General features: G+C 37.3%; 1 protein-coding gene across 2 annotated transcripts in view; it reads right to left on the reverse strand.

The window, feature by feature from the left end:
• Positions 1-22,549, reverse strand: part of med1 (mediator complex subunit 1) — a 174,010-nt gene that overhangs the window by 106,582 nt on the left and 44,879 nt on the right. The window lies entirely within an intron of this gene.

Raw genomic sequence — 22,549 nt, forward strand, 5'->3', positions numbered from 1 at the left:
CACAATTCTAACATTTTTGGCTCTATACACCACCACAATGGATTTCAAATGAAACGAACAAGATGTGCTTTAACTGCAGATTTTTTGTATTTTTTTTGTATTTACATCCAAATCAGGTGAACGGTGTAGGAATTACAACAGTTTGCATATGTGCCTCCCACTTGTTAAGGGACCAAAAGTAATGGGACAATTGGCTTCTCAGCTGTTCCATGGCCAGGTGTGTGTTATTCCCTTATTATCCCAATTACAATGAGCAGATAAAAGGTCCAGAGTTCATTTCAAGTGTGCTATTTGCATTTGGAATCTGTTGCTGTCAACTGTCAAGATACATTTTTTGTCTCTTAGAAATGCACATTTGACATTGAGTTGACTGTAGTAGTTTGAGTTAGTCAGTAACATCTGTAAAAATTGCAACAACCTCCTTTTTTATTTGGTGAAATTCTATTGTTCTGACTGTGTTTTATTAATTGCATTCCATTACTCCGTTAATACATTTAATACATGTAGATTAATATAAATACCCCACATTTCTGCCACAATACCATGGTGCAGTTAATTTTACTACAGTAAATCCATGGTAAATGATGGCGATTTGTAGATTGAAAAGCCTTCTGACTATCATTGAACAGTGTTTTTCTGCTGTTTGTCAGTGTGGTTTTATTTGGATTTAAACTAGTTTATATTAGTTGACTGATATCGACTGATACTAGTTTATACCAGTCATTTGTGTTCTTCGCTGAATTCAAGCGCTTCACACTGGATCTCACAGCGCTGTTTGGTGGTTGCGTGATTGGTGAGTAAACACATCTGCTTTAGTCAGCTCACTCTGCGCTGCGCCGCTGTTTGAAACGAGCGGATATGGTCCGTGTGGCGCGGTTCAAATGAGTAGCGCTGTTTTGTTCCGCTTTGTCGCAAAAACATTACATTGAATATTTATCTAACTTATTTTATCGAGGAAATTATATCACTATAGTTATAGTTATCGTTTTATCGCCCAGCCCCACCTCAAAGTATATTTACTCCCGCGCCCCCGCTGTGAACTCTGGCACCCCCCAGGTTGGGAACCACTGAATTAGATCAACCGGAACTGGGAACACTCCCCATAACACACAATGTACTCTTTACATCGTAAGAAGAATGGCATCTATGCTAATATTTGTCTGTTTCTTTATTCTGTTTCTCAGTCCATGTCCGGATCAGATGGTGGATTGGGAGATGATGTCTGTGGCCCTGATCGTCGGCGAAGGCCGGACACCTGGATGAGCCCCAGGGACATATACCCAGTGAAGACCTCGACTAAAAATACAATAAAACTAAAAATATAATAAAATACCTAACTCAGGGTTCGTACAGAAACTGCAAAATGAACTAACTTTTCTAACTGCATGCATCTCGCGGTGATCAATGGTGATGCAGATTTTGCTCATCTCAAACAAGCCTATTAAAAGACCAAACTCAGATCTTACTGATCATGCAAACAGATGAGGATATGAACGCAAGCTACTGAACGCGCAAAACCGTGGGTTAATATCCCATAAAGAAAACACTTAATGTGGTTTGTTGCCTCAGTGATGATTAAATTCAGCATCTAATTAATCAAATTTGTTACTGTATATTATGTACATTTAAGCAGATGAGCCTAGAATATAAGCCCCACAACCAACAAGTTTCACCAAAAACCAAGCGTGGTAGTTTTAGGTTTGATATTCGCCTAGGCTGCTTTAGGGACCGTCTGCACATTTATCTCACAGTACAAAACGAAGTAATAATTGATTTAATTTAAATGTAATTATTAAATTTAAATAATTTATTCAAATGATTATTTATTCAAACATGTTTACAGTAAATTAATAATTTACTCAAACTGACTAAATAAATATTGCAAGTGTCTCACCTTAGACAATACTTTCCCTAAGTATGTACACTACACAAATATTTAAGAAAAAATTACAGTAATTCACCAAAATGTAATTTTCCTGCTCCAAATGTTGTATGTTAGACTGACTTACTACAGTTTAAATTTTCCCAACATCTTCCTCACTTTACATGCAGTATAAGAAATTACTGTAATTCACAAAGCTTTTTTTTTTTTCTCCAAAGTTTGTAGTACATTCCTAGTGACTAGACTGACTTACTATAGGTGAAATTTTGCTAATACCTCCCTTAATGTACATAAAGTACATCGATATTTTATACTACAACCTTTGGAACATGAACAATTCCTTTTTTGGGTTCTTACTGATTTTGTTTTGTTTTTGTTTTAAATAATTGTAAATTGTACATACAGTAAGGGAGATATTGGCAAAATGTCAACGTACTACAACCTGTGGAACATGAAAAACCCTTATGTAGTTTTTTCAAAAAATATATTTGTGTACTGTTCATACCATAAGGGAGATATTGGCAAAATCTAACCTGTAGTAAGTCAGTTTTGTACCTAGCAACGTACTACTGTTGGAACATGAGAAAAAAAAAAAAAATCTTTCCAGGGATTTTTTTTATATGTAAATAATTGTGTACTGTACATATATAAAAAGGGCGGTATTGGCACAATCTCATCTGTAGTAAATCACTATGAGCAATACAAGCTTTACAGTTTGAAAGTGTGTTATTTTAAATGTTAAGTCATTTGAATTTAAATACATTGGACGTTTTAACCCAGTCGGTGGAATTGTCAGACGGCCCCTTACGTGCGAAAGTGCATCAATGCTTTCTCCGGTTTACATTTGCAGCAACAATACACCTAGGTGGTTTTGAACTCCTTTTTTTATGTCGATATAAAGTGGTTGCTTACTGTTAAAACTAATCGTGGTATTGATATATTTGTAGGATGTCGACTCTATAGATCAGTGGTAAGGGAAAGCAACGAAAATGCAGGGTGTTGCGTTCTTCTGACCTCATCTGCTTGCCTGTATATAGTTGGCATAATCATCAGTAAAGTGTTCTGAGATCTGAGGTCTTGTATCACTGTATTAGTTATATCACTGAGGCGCGTTACGCGTCATCGGGGAATGCTGGAGTGTGACGGGGAACCCCAGTATTACAGCACAGTCACACAAGCCATGATACAAAGTCACAGAAACTAAGCAACCGAAATAAAGAATTAAAAATAAATCAAAACTTCTACTTAGAGCTTGCTCCATTTCTGCAAATCAGTTTTTGTGAATGAATGGCCTTCATCAACAGCCGATTGCGCCACCTGCTGGTGAGCGGCTGACATCAGCTGGAGATCATGCATCGGTGCTCTACTGCTATTCCTGCGGGTCCCGGATGTGCAACGCCGAATTTTCTGCCGAATTTTAACCACTGAATTTGTGGCAGCGAATTCGGAAATTGAAATAAAGTGACCGAAATTTGCCTGTCGAATATTATACATCGCATTTTTAAACAGACTGAATATTTTGGAAGTGAATTCTGTAAGGTGAATATGAATTATTGAATTTTTAATTATGAAAATGTGTGTGAAATATTTAGAATTGAAATATTCACAGTTTAAATAAACAACTATGTTCAATTTCAGGACCTAAAAACGCAAGCCCTGGAAATACAAGGCATTAAAATGCAAGCACTGTTAATTGCAATGCATCTTTTTTTTCGATTTGTGGAATTCAGCATGCTTTATGTTTCAAAACCTATTGGCATTCTTCTGCTTCCATACATAACCAACTAAACTACATTAAGTATTATAAGTTTATAACAAATACCTGCAGTGGACGCCGGCGTCCTGGTGATGTTTCACTTTACAGCGTGATTCAATGACATTTAAAAACATATCATTTTAATATTTGGTCACATGCAAACTCAGAGAGAGGGTTTGAACTTATTTTGAAATCGCGATGTACAACAAATCGCATATAGAAATATGTTGATGTATTCTCCTGTACTGGCATGGGTTTCTAAAATATTTACTTTATAAATCTAGTGAGATAATGCGCACTGTTTTCCCAGATGTACAAACTAAGGATTGTGCAAAGGAAGAGTTTGTGGACCGAGCTGCTGAGATGGAGACGTGCTTCTCGCTTGTAAATGATAACAGTACAACACAAAGCGCATCAGAATTTATACGTGTTCAAATGAAACCCAAATAAACAGCACATTCAATAAAAGACCAAACAGTATAATGCAAGCACTATCAAAGGTTTTACACAAACTCAACTTTATACTGATATCGCGAGACTGCTTTTAACCTCAAGGAGTAATATCGTGAGAACGCGTGCGGGCAGGGCAGCCGGATGAAGATTGCTTTTGTCGAAAACTAAAATTAACGCCAATTTCATATACTGCCTTTTAAATACCTAAATACCTTACAGAATTTTTGACCTTAATACCTTCTATCTGATCTTTGTCCAGACTGTGAACAGGCATAATTTCACTCTTATTTCGATTGACTGAGAGACCAGAAGCATTAGAAAATAAATTCAAAGCATCCAAAATAACAGGAACCTGCTTCTCATCTTTTAAAAACAGACAGGTGTCATCTGCCAGTTGACTAATTAGAAAAGTATGTTCCGCTACTAGAATACCCTGAACATCTAAGCAATGAGTAATAAAACTATTAAGAAACTCAGTGACCAATAATACAGGGAATCTTTGTTGGGTTTTGGAATTAGCCCCTGCTTCATGGACTCAGTCAATTCACCTTTCTGTACACAGTCTTTGAACACTTCTAAAAAAAAAACTCTTTAATGTCTTGCCAAAAGGTCCTGTAGAATTTAAAAGGAAGTCCATCTGGACCTGGACTTTTATTAAGAGGGGATTTATGAATAATAACATCCAACTCATCCAACGACAAATCCATCTCACAAAAAGACATATTATCATCACTTATAATGGGTGTGAATGCCTGAACCCGCTCAAAAAAGCTATCAGAAATTTGTGGGTTAAATGTGGAAGTATAAAGTTGAGAATAAAAACTGGAAACAAAATTAGAAACTCTGGTTTCATCTGTTACTAAACTACCCTCAATATATAGAGAAGATATTTTTTTTTACTTTTCCTCTTCTCTTTTCTAAATTAAAAAAATGTTGAATTTTTCTCCCCGATTTCTAGCCATTTCACCCTCGATCTAATAAATGCACCCTTGGCCTTTACTGTATAAATGTTATCTAATTCTTCTTTTAGGTTTTCCTAGAATTTGCTGTTTTCCTAGAATTTGATTCATTTCTTTTAATATAGAGTTATACCTTAAAGATTTTGCCTTTGCCATCTGTTTACTAAATCGAATAGAGAATTTTCTACACTCATATTTGAACAACTCCCAATTAGAAGATATTGAAACTGATGGTTTTCCTTTAAATTCTTCAATAATATTCTTAATACCTGAACAATAAGAGTAAAGTCCTAATAAAGAACAATTTAGTTTCCAGTATCCAGGATTTCTATGACAGCCAGCAGCGGGATCAGATAAAATAAGATCGATAAAAGCATGATCTGTGAGAGGAGCAGGACAGATATCACTGGATTTAATAAAAGGAGACATGAAATCAGATATAAGCCAATGATCTATACACGAGGCAGAGGAGAAGTCGACGAGCGCGAAATTATCAAGCCACCATTGCAGTCCAGTGTGTGGAAACACTTTGGCTTTTGCAAAGATGGAGATTGCACTTTATTTTTTATATTAATACTGTATTTGTATTATTTTTATGTTGAAAAACTACAGCACAGTAGGTTTACCTGCTGTAAACCTACTGTTAATTCAACCTGAAGAGATGTTGGTTGCACTTTATTTTTGATATTAATATTGTAATATTTTTATGTTGAAAAACAAAAGCAGAAATAGCAGGTAAACCTACTGTTGAAATGTTGGTTGCACTTACTGTACTTTTATTGAAAATGTATTGAATATTGAAAATGAGAGCAGAAAAGGTTAACTTCCTGTTAATTCAACCTAAAGTGTTTGTTGCACTTTATTCAAATAAAATATGAATGCATTTTCCATTAATTGTCGTTTACCTGTTTGTTTATATCCATAATTAATTGATACCTGATTCCCTTACAAGAAACAACAGGAATCTAGGAAACTTCGCCTGCACTGTCCAGTATCCAGGTATTTATTTCAGTCACACTGGTTGAATTTTTGGCTAAAAAGTTACTGAATCGTTTTGGATCGTATCGTTCTAAATGAACCAATATCGTCCTTGTATTGTATCGACAACCACGAATCGTGATACGAATCGAATCGTTGTTAAAACGAATCGTTACACCCCTAATACACACACACATACATATATACATACATATACACACATACACACGTATGTATGTATGCTGTCAATCGATTCAAAAATTTAATCGCGTTAATCACAGTCCTGGACTGTGATTAATCATGATTAATCGTAAATTTAGAATACTAGGATTTCCCTGTAAATGTGTTGAAATAAAGGAATGCATGACAAACTAGTTTAAGGACACAGAACCTTTCACATCTCCGCAAAGGAATGAGACATAATCCTTATTATTCTTTTGTTGTAATTCAGCCATTATCAGCCTTTATACTGACAATAAAACGTTTACCAAGCCACATCACTTCAATCCCAGTACACATTTACCCAACTATTATCAAAAGTATTTTTAAATAAATACAACAAAACATTTTCTTGCAACCTTACATCAAGTATTATGATAAAGAATCGGACATGCGGGTGCATTATAGCTAACATTAGCATCATGCTACATAAGACAATTTATGATATTAATAGCACACTTTTACTTAGAACTCACTTTAAACCACCATCGAGTGTTTGTAATAACTTCCTTTGCGATCACATGTGTATACACATTGGGCGACCGCGGTACATAAAAGTATCCCAAAAAACTGCAACCCACGTAATTTTTCCCATAACTGTATTTTCAAAATAGCCCAATTGTGCAGGAAAACCGCTCTCTCTCTCGCTGACACACTTGCTCTCCTTCGCGCATTCTCTCTCTCTCTCTCTCTGACACACTCGCTCTCCTTCATACACTCTCTCTCTCTCTCTCTGACACACTCGCTCTCTCTCGCGCTCTCTCTCTCTGTCAGACACACTCGCTCTCTCTCTCCGCGTTCGCTTCACTTTAGTCTAGCCCGGCGCCTCATAATCACACAATCTCTGCGCCCCAATGTGCATACTATACACCCTATCTGCCCTAAATAGTATTGAAAATTACTAATATCACATAGAATTTAGGATGGATAGTGTGCATATTGGGACGCAGGCAATATTACCTTCTGCGCTGCAATGACGGCAAAAAGTTGGGGTCAAACCCTATAAAATGATTAATTTGCGTTAAAAATATAAATTTTTTTGATTAATCACAGCACATACATTACATACATACATACATACATACACACACACACACACACACACACACACACACACCAGAAATATATTAAATTAAACTATAAATGAAAATTATAATAATCAAAAAAAATATATTGTAAAAATAGACCGAGAAACAATAAATGCATTAAACTATGCATTACAATTATAGCAAATGAATAAAACATATAAATGAAAATATTGAATAAAAACATTTCAAATAATGAATAAAACACAAATATAACAAATACATTAAATTATAAATTAAAATGCCCCATCGGGACAAGACCACGGGAATCAGATAAGCCGTTTGCACAGTCTGACATGGCTGGGGTTGGAATTGAACTGCGGGTTTAGTCTGGCCAGAGGAGAACTGGCCCCCCGACTGAGCCTGGTTTCTCCCAAGCTTTTTTTCTCCATTCTGTCACAGAGGGAGTTTTGGTTCCTTGCCGCTGTTGCCTCTGACTTGCTCAGTTGGGGACACTTAATCTCTAGCGATTATCGTCAATTTGATTTCACAGATAGTATTTAAACTAAACTGAGCTAGAAAATGACATCTCTGAATTCAATAATGAAATGCCTTTAACTGGAAATTGAGTGTTTAATCTTATTATACATTACTGACACTCTATCCTCCAATTTGATACTGTTAAGTGCTTTGACACAATCTGTATTGTTAAAAGCGCTATATAAAGGTGACTTGACTTGCGCACACAAAGCAACCAGTCATATAGCACCAGAATAGTGAATTGCGATTTTTTGTGCTTATTAGGCAAATGTACACAAAGTTTTGCACACAAATGCACAAAAATTTGTTAAAAAAAATTAATCTGTGTCATTAAATTAGTTTTAATAATAATCCTGAGTAAATGACTGCAGAAACAGATGTTGAAATATAATAAGAATTTTCCTGATACTCCCCTGCCATGCTTGCTTAGCTTGTCACTTTGTTTCTGACTTGCTCTGCCTCAAAAATTCCTGCTTGCAGCCACATTTATTAATACTTTCTGTTTGCAAACATAAATGGCATTATCAGGATGAGTATTTGGGGTGGAGAATCTCCTCAGTGATCTCTCTTGAACTACTGACATACTGTAGTGAGGGGGTCTCTCTGCCCAGAATTATTGGCAAGCTGTTATTCCAACAATTACAATTACCCGTCTCTTTTCCTGGCTAAAGGCACGCTCACACCAAGTACGGTAAGGATAAAGATAAAAAAAAAATAAAAAATAAATATAAAAAAAATTAAATCAAAAAAGTGAGGGAAAAAAACCCTTCTGTATAAAAGATTAGCAGATTCCACAGCACAATTAACGATAACTGCACAGAGAAACAATATTGTTGGAATCTCTTTTATATTGTTGGATTTGTTTTTTTTTTCCAAGCTGATGAATGATAAAAGCATTGACAGCCAATTAGAAATCATTCAACTTTAAAGAGCTTGAGCATTTAAAGTGGCAGACAACAAATCTGCAGCACATGCTTAGAAAGAACAGTGCTATTGTTCATTGGTGTGGAGGCTAACATAGTTACTGTTATAGTTATTTTATAGCCTAGTTATTGTTCTTGGTGTGAACGGGCTTTAAGAGTGCCACCCAAGCTACTGGGTCCACACTTAGTTTCTTAGCTTTTTGGCTTTTTACAGTGCCTAGTGACTGCCTAAGTTCATGGGTGTCTATAATTAATCAATAATCAAATTAAACAATACCAAAATGGATTCAAATATTAATATTTATTAAGTTTAACACATACACTCACCTAAAGGATTATTAGCAGGGCTCCAGACAAAAAAATCGAGTAAGGAGCCATTGGCTCCTATAAAAGAAAAACTTAGGCGCCAAATTATTTTTTTAGGTGCCACAGAATAAAAGTGGTTTATTTTATTATTATCATTTTATTTTTCCCCCCTATTTTAACATTTCAATCATTTTGTCATGTGTTTATGTATCTTTTCTAGGCTTTATCAGCATTTTAATCCATCTTGTAGATCAGGTCGACCGGGGGACTAAGGTTCACTTAAAGTGTGAATTAAATGTCTTTTACAACTTGAAATATACAGTCACAAAGAATTGTTCGTTACACAGAATCTGTACCAATATCATGGACCATAAGCATCACTTGGCAACTGAGTGCAGTGCATCCTATAAATGTTGTCACGTCTTTCACACATTCAGTCTGTTTTTCTTCATTAGTAAAATGCAATTTTATAGGAGGAGTTGAATCATGTACAACAGAATAAGTAAAAATATTAATATGCAACAGCGCATGAATATAGCAAAACGCTCCCCTTTATAGTTATTTTTCTAGCTGACTGATGAGTTTATGGACACTGAGTGGTTATTCTGAGGTAAATGTATTACAATGCAATGTTTACAAGCTTTATACATTTCCTCAGTTTGAAACGATGAGCGTTTAACTGAGGTGCTAAAGAGATCGCGCCTGAGCATTAAGTGCGATACTCTCCGCTCGCGCGATCCGGACGCATACACGGACCGTGTGGACGCGGGGTACTGGTGTTTATATTACCGAAAGTGTGCGCTTGTGGTCCGCATTAAAGAGCACCCAAACCGCATCATTTGAATTTCGTAGCATTTTAAAGCTGATACTTTGTTTATTAAAAAGCAAGACAGCACAAAGCTTTTTGCGATTACTGGATGGCAAGTGCGCTTCAAATAACAGGAAGTCCATGCATTAACAGAACACAGCATATAGACTAAGATCTCGATAAGAAGATCGACCGGACAAGTGTAAATGCATCTGGTTGTTGAAACCACATATGGTAATTTTACTCCTCCCATAATATTAAAGTAATAGACGTGTGAGATCGTTTTATAGCCTATATGGCATGTTATAGTCAGATATGACAGCGCAATGCAACAAGCATCACCGCGGATGAGTAGCAGAGTATTTCTTCAGCAAGCGACGCGCAAACTGAATGAACCTGAAAGTAAGCCGCAGACGCTCAACACACAATCTTCTTCATTAAAAGTAGCGAGACTAGCCTATCTTTCCAGTGCTGATGCCGCGCGCTCTCTTGATATTGAAATTAGCTGCAGGGCTCTCAAGTTTTGAAGACAGGCAAGAGTGAGTGAGCAAGTTTTTTTTGATTGGCTGATAAGTGGCAGGCTCGACTAAGAACTCCAGGGGAGACGCGCTTGAATCCTGCCGGTTCCATAGCGAGAGCGGCGCGGCCAGAGAAATGTTGGGCGCTGCGGTATATTAAATATATTATAAATAGTTTTTTCTGCGTGAGAAATACAATGTGTGGCGGGAGTGCGTGACAATAGACCGAAATGAGTGACTGTCACGCTCAATGCGTGACACTTGAGAGCCCTGTAGCTGATAATTAATAAAATTATCCATTGCTTTCATTGACCTGAACTCCGTTATATTTGCATATGAAGCGGGAATTGAAGAACGGATTTATATCCGTTTTGCGAAGACACATTTATGTGGCCAAGTGTAAATGGGGAAACGTTTTAACAAATCATATAGATATCCGATCAGAGAAAATGCATGAAGTGACCAGTTGTAAACAGGCCCTTTCAGGTCTCTCTCACTGCGTTCAGCAGACTGTGTGCGGCAGAGACGAGGACTGTTTGAAACTCTTTTCCAGTAAAACTTTGATGCGCATCGTCTTATGTAAGTTTAATACGTGAACATAACAAAAGATGTGAGTGCAAAACAATCGGGAAAAAAGTCCTTTCATGCAAATTATATATAGTCGCCAGTGGCAACCTCAGCAAAAACTTCACTCGCAAATTAATATTTTTGGTCGCAAATGCGACCATTTTAGTCGCAAATGCGACCATTTTAGTCGCAGTTTGGAGCCCTGATTAGGAACACCATACTAATACTGTGTTTGACCCCCTTTCGCCTTCAGAACTGCCTTAATTCTATGTGGCATTGATTCAACAAGGTGCTGAAAGTATTCTTTAGAAATGTTGGCCCATATTGATAGGATAGCATCTTGCAGTTGATGGAGATTTGTGGGATGCACATCCAGGGCACGAAGCTCCCGTTCCACCACATCCTAAAGATGCTCTATTGGGTTGAGATCTGGTGACTGTGGGGGCCATTTTAGTACAGTGAACTCATTGTCATGTTCAAGAAACCAATTTGAAATGATTCGAGCTTTGTGACATGGTACATTATCCTGCTGGAAGTAGCCATCAGAGGATGGGTACATGGTGGTCATAAAGGGATGGACATGGTCAGAAACAATGCTCAGGTAGGCCGTGGCATTTAAACGATGCCCAATTGGCACTAAGGGGCCTAAAGTGTGCCAAGAAAACATCCCCCACACCATTACACCACCACCACCAGCCTGCACAGTGGTAACAAGGCATGATGGATCCATGTTCTCATTCTGTTTACGCCAAATTCTGACTCTACCATCTGAATGTCTCAACAGAAATCGAGACTCATCAGACCAGGCAACATTTTTCCAGTCTTCAACCGTCCAATTTTGGTGAGCTCGTGCAAATTGTAGCCTCTTTTTCCTATTTGTAGTGGAGATGAGTGGTACCCGGTGGGGTCTTCTGCTGTTGTAGCCCATCCGCCTCAAGGTTGTGCGTGTTGTGGCTTCACAAATGCTTTGCTGCATACCTCGGTTGTAACGAGTGGTTATTTCAGTCAAAGTTGCTCTTCTATCAGCTTGAATCAGTCGGCCCATTCTCCTCTGACCTCTAGCATCAACAAGGCATTTTCGCCCACAGGACTGCCGCATACTGGATGTTTTTCCCTTTTCACACCATTCTTTGTAAACCCTAGAAATGGTTGTGCGTGAAAATCCCAGTAACTGAGCAGATTGTGAAATACTCAAACCGGCCCGTCTGGCACCAACAACCATGCCAAGCTCAAAATTGCTTAAATCACCTTTCTTTCCCATTCTGACATTCAGTTTGGATTTCAGGAGATTGTCTTGACCAGGACCACACCCCTAAATGCATTGAAGCAACTGCCATGTGATTGGTTGATTAGATAATTGCATTAATGTGAAATTGAACAGGTGTTCCTAATAATCCTTTAGGTGAGTGTATTTGTCAATGCTAAACATTCCTCATTTATCTATAATATAAATAAGATGCTAAAATAGTTATTTATACAGTGATACTGTCATTCAGTGTAATGGATGACACTGTGGTGTAACAGAGAATTTGCATTACACTGAATAAGAAATCCATTACCCTGAATGACGAAACTTCTACATCAGCTAATATTTCAGGCAATCAAATGGCCACCTATTTCAAACAGTGAACTTGACCATTAAAGTTAATCACAATTATTCTCAATATCTACTTGTTTTAAAAAAAAAAAATCTAACATTAAAAAGTATTTTTTGGCATTTCACTGAATGACGCGTGTTTTTGTAACCTATGTTACCACACCATGAAAAGGTGATATCAAGTATTTAAGAGCAGCAAACTCACTTTTCTGCAGCACCACACAGTCTTTTCAGGTGCCATTTAATGATGTCACAGACTTGCAAATGACTATCAGTTTTTTTTATATGATTTCAGAATAACTTCTTATTTCTGTTACACTGAATGATAAACTGCATTTTCGGGACAGAAGTCCCCTGTCCATTTAAATACTTAAAAAAAACAATAAGACATAGTCCTTTTAATATAACACAGCCAATACTTACTTGAAAATGCCAAGACAACAAATATATTTTTTAACTTGGTATTTTCTATGTTTATTTAAAGAGGCATTGGCAAAATCAAAGTCATTACGCTGAATGACAATTTTATGAATTTTTATTAAGTTTTATTGTCACAAAATTTATCTGAAATATGAAAGTAGATAATTTACTTGCATTTAAGGCGTTTTTTTCTGCATTTAAAATTACTTTTGTAAATGTAATTTGATGCGGACACCAAAATGGTGACGTCTCATCTTTGATCCATATATATAGGGGTGGCACAGTACACAGAGGTCACGGTTCGGTACGCACCTCGGTTCAGGGGTCACGGTTCGATACAATTTCGGTACAACCAAAAAAAAAAAGAAAGAAATCTACTATGCCCAGTTTTTATTCATTTATTTTGAACAGACAGTAATGCAAATTACAATTTTTTCCATCTAGATGTGAAAATACTAAATATTATTACATGTTATATATAAAATCTGTTTTGTTTTCATTGTGAGTGTACACAAATTAAAGCAGAACTTTATACAGTGATTATTAAGACAATAAGTGTTTAAAGTTGATTCTGCTGGTATAAGGAAACAGTTGAAGTGACCGCGCTGGAGCGCGCGCGCGCACACACACATCAGTTCCAACATTGCTAACTTGACAGCGTAGTTGGTACTTTATCAAAATAAAATACAGTGAGCCAAACATCAACGCACCCGCGCTCTGTCACCGTTGGAACGCGACTGAAGTACAAAGCCTATAACTTACATAATAAATAATAGTTTAGCATTCAGATCTTTTTTTACAGTCTATGATTCAGATACGTTTCATCGCAAATATGGAAATATTATGGAATATTTGGATTTGTGCCAAATGAGATAGGATACACGAGCACAAAGCTGGATTGCCCCCTTCTGGATTGGGGGTGAATTGCCTGTATTCGTCGTAAGGCCTCATGCACCGATGTCTCTACCGTGACGGTTCGGTACGAATACATGTACCGTGCCACCCCTAATTATTATACAATTAATTTATGCAAATAAATACATTTGTCACACAAAATAGATGACCGACAGAGAAACTCTCTCATTCACCATGTAATTAGCTATAAGAAAAAGTAACTGAATGACACATCATTCTGCTTAACATCTCTTTTTGTAAGTCATATGGATAAGAAAAAAAATAAAGGTAAGTGATAAGACATTTTATTCACAAAATAATCTCTCTTAAGATACCTTATAGGGTTATGATAATCAAAACAGTCCTGAGCTACATCAAGTTTGATCTTTGCAAACTAAACTATCACTTTAATGAAATAATTATTTTTCCCCACTAATAAAAAGATTTTGTCACTAGCTAGCTCCACACTGGAGAGCTGCTTTATAACACAAAATCAAGTTGTGATTCTAACTGAAAGCGACACTGACTCTGGTTTTTCATGTTTAATACCGTAAAGCTGCTTGAATTAAGGCCATCTATTGCATAAAGTACTATATAAATAAACGTGATGTGACTGGGCTTTACTGCAGAGCTCGTGCTGCTGTCAGTTTTTGTTGTGTTTATTTCCTTATTGAGAGTTCTCTTTAATTGCATCCAGGAGGACTGAATTACAATCTTGCGCTACAGCGCCACACTGGTCAAACCGCAGTATTGCAGGCTCTTGCACTAGGTCATCTGAGCTCAAACGACTACTCGACAACAAAAATATTTGTTGACAATTTTTTATTGTCGACATTGTTGATAATGTCGACTAATCATTGCAGCCCTAATATATATAGCCTAGCCCGTTGTTGGAGAAATGAAGATGCATAGTGTTGCCAACTTAGCAACTTTGCAGACCCCTTTAGCAAATTTTGCCCCTCTCTTCAAAAAAAGTGCCTAGCAAAAAATATTTAGGGTTTGCCCAAATGTTATTTAGTTTCTGAGACTCTCTGGTACTGCTGACCGAGGTCTTGCTGTCCCAGCGCGCACACACACCTCTCTCTCTGTGCGTCTGCATTGTTGAGCAAGTGGCGGAGAGGAGCAGCGCTTTCAGTTAAATGCAGATATTATGTTGCTTCTCTAATTTTACATGCAAGTATAGCTGAAATCACAGCACATTATCTTCTGTGTATTGGATTTCATCAGACGATGGCTCAATTATCAGGATGTTTGTGCAGATTAACGTCTTGGAAGGAAGAGCTGGTTATGTAGTCTAAGGCCAAAATATACTTCGGCTGTCCGTGGACTTTAAAGCTATGGTCTACGATTTCAAAGATTGTTCATTATTAATAACCTCGTTTAGATGCTGGTTATGGTTCTACAGTACAATCCTAATAATATGAAGAGAAAAAAGAATGAAAAAAATCCATTCCCTCTATTGGGTGTACACCCGCAGAGAAATTGACCAATGTAAGCTGTCCGGCCGGACAGCTTACATTGGTTAACTGCTCTCATCCAATCCCCTGCTCCACTCGCGTCTCCACCCACCGCACCCCACCCCGCCCCCTCCTGCGACATGAAATTTCGCGCGAAAGTAGGCAGCATCAACTCAGCAATGGAGAAAAACCAACAAACAGACAGCAGCAAGCGGCCCCTGCTCGCCCCAACAGTCAAGGTTGGAAGAAAGAGAAAGTCAACTGAGGAAAGAGCAGAGATTAAAAAAAATGTGAAGAACGCCGGACTCAAAGCCGAATCAATATAGGGTCCACCATTGCCCGTTGGAGGAAGCTTCAGAGAAACCTTGGACTTAAAACCGACACTGACATGGCTGACTTTTTGTTGAGCAGGTAAGCATTTATTTATACTTTTATGGTGTGGTGTATTACATAAATAGCTTTTTATCAGTCTGACAACATGATCATGCTACCGGTCGGCATTGGAATGTTAGCCGTTCAGCCAATACTTAATAATAAACAGAAACAGTCAAATATATAAATGAAAACAGTTTTATTGAGAATTTAGACGCATCAAAATACCATATATGGGCATAGACCCTTTTAGAGCCAAAGTCACAGTTACGTCACAGCGCTAGCTGGAGGCAAAACAAAGGGAAAACTGGTGGCGGCCCATTCAAACCAGCGAAGATGCGGCTACACAAGGAGCTTAAAATATCATCTTGTTGTGATGTTGGGTGCCTGAATCGATGTTTTAGAGGCTCCAATTTGACATTTTAAGGCATACCTGATGCCACCGCCAGACAACCCCCCCCCCCCCCCCCAAAAAAACCCACGACAGCTGTGGTCAGGGCTGGACTGGGGTTAAAATTCGGCCTTGGACAAATCTGGCCCATCCGGCCCACAAGTTCCTCGTGAATGATTTACTGGGATATAGGGCCATAAACTGGAGTAAATAAATGAATAAATAAAACAGGACAGAAACAAATAATGATAGATATTACTGAATTCTTAATAATGAACTTAATAATGCATTTTTGTCACATAGAAAGGAACTTGACAGTAAAGCAATGATTTTGAGCTACAATGCAGAAAATTTACTGCTATTAAATTCTTTCATTATTTCCTCACACTCATGCTGTTCCAAACATGTATGACTTACTTTCTTCTGTAGAACACAAAAGAAGATAATTTGTAGAATATTATCAAACCACTTTGGTTACCCTTCATTTCTACTGTATTCTACTGTTTGTATACTGTACAGAAATTTCTTGAAATTTTGAAAGACATGATGGTGAGTAAGTGATGACATTTTCATTTTTGGGTGAACTATCCCTTTAAGAAAAAAAATCTTATAAGAAATATAATCCAGAATTTAACTGACTCTATTAGTAAGATGGTGGTCACAACAAGTAAAACCATGGTCCTCATTACCATATGGTTTTTAAAATAATAATAATAATAATAACAAACTATGGAATTTGTAATAAATAAATAAAAAAAACGTAGAAAGTACAAAAACAACTTCTCCAATTCCCCAATATTTAATATAATAACATCAGTCAAAACACAATAGGCTATTTGTACAGTGTTAATGTCTGCAAGTTAAATGACTGGTGCTGAATTGACAAGTAATGATGAATTGGCATTTTTTTGGCAGTTTACATAGTCGTGGCTGTTTTCAGCCAGTATCACTACAGAACCTTTAATGTTATCATATCACACGACTGTATAACAATTTTGTGTCACATCTGAATGGATCAAGCGGCTTGCGTCATTTATCATTTTACATTCGGAAGCGCAGCGCACGTTCTTCAGCACTGTGCGGGTGACTGATCCACTCTGCTTTTAAGCGCTGCTGGTGGATGCATTGCATAGTGCCGCTTCACACTTTTAGAGTATTTGCAGTTTCGCATGAGCTGTAATTTGAAAATTTGCGCTAATATGACTTTGCAGCATAGACTGTAAAAAAACAAAACAAAAAAATCAGTCCTAATATAGGGGAGGTCCCTCGCTTTCGCGATCGGCCCACTACTCGACCAGCCCACCGGGAATGTCCCGGTACTCCCGATGGCCAGTACATTCCTGTCATACATACATGTCTCATGCCGAGAGTTCAATGATGCAGGCAGTGACGATTTTCTCTGGCCAATCAGTGATCAGCAGAGTTTACACGTCATGTTTTTGTAACTGTACGGTTCGCTTGGAACCTCGGCCGAGGTGGTACTAAAAAAAGTACCAGGTACTGTATCCAGTGGAAAAACCCCCAAAAGTGAGCTGTATTGAACCGCACCGTGCTGTACCATGCAGTGGAAAAGCACCATTAGTTGTTGCTGATGGCCCTATCGCACCCTCGTCTTAATCGCCATGAAAAAATTACATATACACACACATATACATGCATACATACATACATGCATACATACATATATATATATATTGATGATGAGGACATTGTGAAGGGATACTCCACCCCAAAATGAAAATTTGGCCATTAAATCACTTACCCCCATGTCGTTCCAAACTTGTAAAAGCTTTGTTCGTCCTGGGAACACAATTTAAGATATTTTGGATGAAAACCGGGAGACTTGCGGCTGTCCCATTGACTGCCAAGTAAGTGTTCTTTACTTGGTAGTCAATGGGACAGCCACAAGTCAAGGCCCAGAAATGTATATAAAACATTGTCAAAATAGTCCATCTGCCATCAGTGGTTCAATCTGAATTTTATGAAGCGACGAGGATACTTTTTGTACGCAAAAAAAAAAAAAAAAAAAAAAAAAAACGGACACTTATTCAACAATTCGTCTCCTCTCTGTGTCAGCATAGCGCCATTTTGGAGAGCATCCGAGCATCAGATTGAACAACTGATTACCAGTCCTGGTAATATCATTGCGCTTGCTGCACCTATGGTATGGCAGCAAAGTTCCTTGATTATTACGCCGGAATGAGAGTATGGTTCCTAGCCATATCGGCCTAGAAAATCGCAACTTTACATTTTCCGTCGGTCTTAGTACACGATGTAACTACAGAAGAGTCAAGCTTTAAATAGGAAAATTATCGAAACTCTTTGGTCATTTTTGAGCAAGATGCTAATGGTCTAATCCGATTCGATGATTTATGCTAAGCTAAGCTAAAAGTGCTTAGTCAAACCCAGAGGTCGGCTGAATGGATTTAAAAACGGTAAAATTAAACTGTTTAACTCTAGGGGAGTTGTAAAATGAGCCTATTTCCAAAAAAAGTAGAGCGTTCCTTTAGCTATGATAAATTACTGTATTTTTACAGTTGAGTTATTGTCCGTTATTTTATGGTATTTTTCCGGCACCCCAGCTGCCGGAATATTAACTTTTTTTTACGGGATTTTTTTTTTTTACAGTGTACATAAACTCCAGCGCTCCCATCCACCACTCACAAAATTCATATATGTGCCATATATGTGCCCCACGGTTAGTATTACCGTTTCATATTTTAATTATCATTAAAACCGTATTCAATTACCAAGATTTTATCAACTCATGATAAACAGGCTACTGTCCAGCATAAATCAGTTTTAAGTAACAGTCTCACGTGTGTGCAGAGTAGTTTCGTTTTGAGAGAAAATAGAGCGGAAAAGCTGGGAGGTTTTAAAGAGTGCTAAGGGAATTATACAAATGAATATGAGAATTAATTAATTATATGAATGTACCTCTGAAGGTTCTTCGATTTCACGGTTCGAAGGTTCACGATTTGATGGCATTTTGTTTTCATCTTCACTCCATATAATAGCCTACATAAAGACGTGTTCTTAAATCGCAATACTGGTTTGTCCACAGAGTTCATGGGGAAACAGCTGTAATTCAGCTTTTTCATAAGCGCCATCTGCTGTCAGAGAGTGGATTTACAGAGACATATTTACATTCAGCCTGTGTGCAATTTCTGTCTGGCCAAAAACGGACTGATTTTGCATGCCCTGCTGTAAATATTGACCGGTTGATAAAAAACAAGCTTATGTGGATTATACACATTTAAACAATTCAGATAAGTTATCTAGAATAATTTATGGAGCTGTTAAAATACATAATCATTTATTAATCATTTATCATTTTGACTTAACACTTTTCTTCATTTAAAGGCTGAAATGTGAAGCTTTTTTTTTTTTTTTTTAAACTTATGAAACTTTTTCAAAGCTATATTTGAACATTTACATTAGATATTTTAACATGCTATTAAACTGTTGTCAGTCAAATTGTCATTTAAAACCCGAACATCACTGGTAACATTATTGTTTTAGTGATTATGCAAACAAAAAGTCGTTTTATTTGTTGTTTGTTGATTTTTAAATATAAAACTTAAAGTGATTTGTGTGCCAGTACTTTTTGAACATCTCCAGCACATTTTAACAATACCATGATAATACTGATAACCATGATAAATTTGGTCACTATAATCGTGATAAGAAATTTTCATACCGTTACATCCCTAATTCAGACTGACAAACAACAATTATAAAGGACTATTAAAAAATTGCACAGTGTGCGCCCAACTTTACTTGGCCTATTAGAGGTTTGCATGGCCTTTGCGTAACTCTGCCTATGGTGGTCAATACACGGAGCCGTAGTTAGCTGACTGGCCATGCAAAAATCGCGTTCATAATCGAATGCGATTCATCAGGGATTATGAACGCGATTTTGCGTGGCTTGTCAACGAACTACGGCTCCGTGTATTAAATGCAGCTCCATCTGAAAGCAGGTGATGGAGATTTTCCACTAATCAAAGAACCGGCTTTACTGACGAGATGCGCATGACAAATCGCATGCGATTAATCGTGCAGCCCTAGTCATCAGGTACAGATCTGGCCACCGAGAATGCGTGCGCAGAGGAAAGGGATCGCGCGCGACCACAGCAGGGCTCGCAAAATTTCAAAATCCCTGGTAGCCCTTCGGGCAGATACTCTTCAGATTTTGGTAGCCCCAAAATTTAACTAGCCCAAATAAAAAAAAAAGACCATAAATGTCAATGAAAAACATTTTCAATACACAGTTTTATTTTACTATTTACAGGGTATCTGCAGAATTTTTTTAATCAAGTTAAGGCAATGTATGACTGAGCTGCACAAGTAAAATGAACACCGTATGAGTGGGGTTGGACAATATCTGTGGTAACATATTAAGCCATAAAATGACAAGATTTACAATTCAGATACAGGTTTTCACAAAAACAAAAATCTTATAAAAAGGTATTTCAGCCATTTAATAATTTTTATGAAAAGGGATAAGTCAGACATGAATTATTATATTAATTTAAAACATACAGGGCTCCAAACTGCGACTAAAATGGTCGCATTTGCGACCAAAAATATTAATTTGCGAGTGAAGTTTTTGCTGAGGTCGCCACTGGCGACTATATATAATTTGCATGAAAGGACTTTTTTCCCGATTGTTTTGCGCTCACATCTTTTGTTATGTTCACGTATTAAACTTACATAAGACGATGCGCATCAAAGTTTTACTGGAAAAGAGTTTCAAACAGTCCTCGTCTCTGCCGCACACAGTCTGCTGAACGCAGTGAGAGAGACCTGAAAGGGCCTGTTTACACCTGCTCACTTCATGCATTTTCTCTGATCGGATATCTATATGATTTGTTAAAACGTTTCCCCATTTACACTTGGCCACATAAATGTGTCTTCGCAAAACGGATATAAATCCGTTCTACAATTCCCGCTTCATATGCAAATATAACGGAGTTCACGTCAATGAAAGCAACGGATAATTTTATTAATTATCAGCTAATTTCAATATCAAGAGAGCGCGCGGCATCAGCACTGGAAAGATAGGCTGGTCTCGCTACTTTTAATGAAGAAGATTGTGTGTTGAGCGTCTGCGGCTTACTTTCAGGTTCATTCAGTTTGCGCGTCGCTTGCTGAAGAAATAGTACTCAGCTACTCATCCGCGGTGATGCTTGTTGCATTGCGCTGTCATATCTGACTATAACATGCCATATAGCCTATAAAATGCTCTCACACGTCTATTACTTTACTATTATGGGAGGAGTAAAATTACCATATGTGGTTTCAACAACCAGATGCATTTACACTTGTCCGGTCGATCTTCTTATCGAGATCTTAGTCTATATGCTGTGTTCTGTTAATGCATGGACTTCCTGTTATTTGAAGCGCACTTGCCATCCAGTAATCGCAAAAAGCTTTGTGCTGTCTTACTTTTTAATAAACAAAGTATCAGCTTTAAAATGCTACGAAATTCAAATGATGCGGTTTGGGTGCTCTTTAATGCGGACCACAAGCGCACACTTTCGGTAATATAAACACCAGTACCCCGCGTCCACACGGTCCGTGTATGCGTCCGGATCGCGCGAGCGGAGAGTATCGCACTTAATGCTCAGGCGCGATCTCTTTAGCACCTCAGTTAAAGCAGCAAGTGAACCCATTATATATTTCGATTTACTACTATAGTATGAAATGAACATGATCAAAAGGTAGGCAATAAGAAAGCCTATAGTACAACTTACTGAAATGTTTTATGTAAAAGCTCATTCAGTGTTTCAAACTGAGGAAATGTATAAAGCTTGTAAACATTGCATTGTAATACATTTACCTCAGAATAACCACTCAGTGTCCATAAACTCATCAGTCAGCTAGAAAAATAACTATAAAGAGGAGCGTTTTGCTATATTCATGCGCTGTTGCATATTAATATTTTTACTTATTCTGTTGTACATGATTCAACTCCTCCTATAAAATTGCATTTTACTAATGAAGAAAAACAGACTGAATGTGTGAAAGACGTGACAACATTTATAGGATGCACTGCACTCAGTTGCCAAGTGATGCTTATGGTCCATGATATTGGTATAAATTCTGTGTAACGAACAATTCTTTGTGACTGTATATTTCAAGTTGTAAAAGACATTTAATTCACACTTTAAGTGAACCTTAGTCCCTCGGTTGACCTGATCATCTACAAGATGGATTAAAATGCTGATAAAGCCTAGAAAAGATAAGACAAACACATGACAAAATGATTGAAATGTTAAAATAGGGGGGAAAAATAAAATGATAATAATAAAATAAACCACTTTTATTCTGTGGCACCTAAAAAAATAATTTGGCGCCTAAGTTTTTCTTTTATAGGAGCCAATGGCTCCTTACTCGATTTTTTTGTCTGGAGCCCTGACATATTACTGTCTAAATTGTTTAGATTTTTTGAAGGCACCCCACATGAACAAATACTATAGTA

Source organism: Barbus barbus (genome assembly GCF_936440315.1).
Source record: "Barbus barbus genome assembly, chromosome: 32".
In the NCBI taxonomy this organism is placed as follows: domain Eukaryota; kingdom Metazoa; phylum Chordata; class Actinopteri; order Cypriniformes; family Cyprinidae; genus Barbus; species Barbus barbus.